Below are 584 nucleotides of genomic sequence, written 5' to 3' on the forward strand. Positions count from 1 at the left end.
TTGATCTCTATAACTGTTAATTTTTAGTAGCCTATATTCTAACCTATCCATAACACTTTTTGCTATTTGACTCATCATTTCACATACAAAAATATAAATAATGTCATACAGCGAATTAGTAATTATTTAAAAATATATATAATATTTTTAAAAAATCTATCTCCTGCCAGCAGGGGGTGCTGCAGCACCCTCAGCACCCCCCTTCCCGCGCCCTTGCACACACACACACACACACACACACACACACACAGCCCGCGCCAACACCAACACACACACACACACACACACAGCCTACGCCTGGTTCAGCAGAGAGAGAAGGATGGGGGGGGGGCGGGTACAGGGGTGGGGAGAAGTGATGGAGAGGAGGGATGAGAGGAGAGGAGGGAGTGGGAGAAGAAGAAGAGAGAGAGAGAGAGAGAGAGAGAGAAAGGGGAGGAAGAATGGGGGCGGAGCAGTAGGAGTGAAGAGAGGAGAAGGAGAAGAGAAGAGAGGAGAGAAGAGGAGAGTCAAGGAGACAGGAAGAGGGTAGACTGGAGGAGAGGAGAGGAGATGAGAGAGGGTAGACTGGAGGAGAGGAGAGGAGA

The sequence above is a fragment of the Alosa sapidissima genome, chromosome 14 (genome assembly GCF_018492685.1).
Source record: "Alosa sapidissima isolate fAloSap1 chromosome 14, fAloSap1.pri, whole genome shotgun sequence".
Classification (NCBI taxonomy): Eukaryota; Metazoa; Chordata; class Actinopteri; order Clupeiformes; family Clupeidae; genus Alosa; species Alosa sapidissima.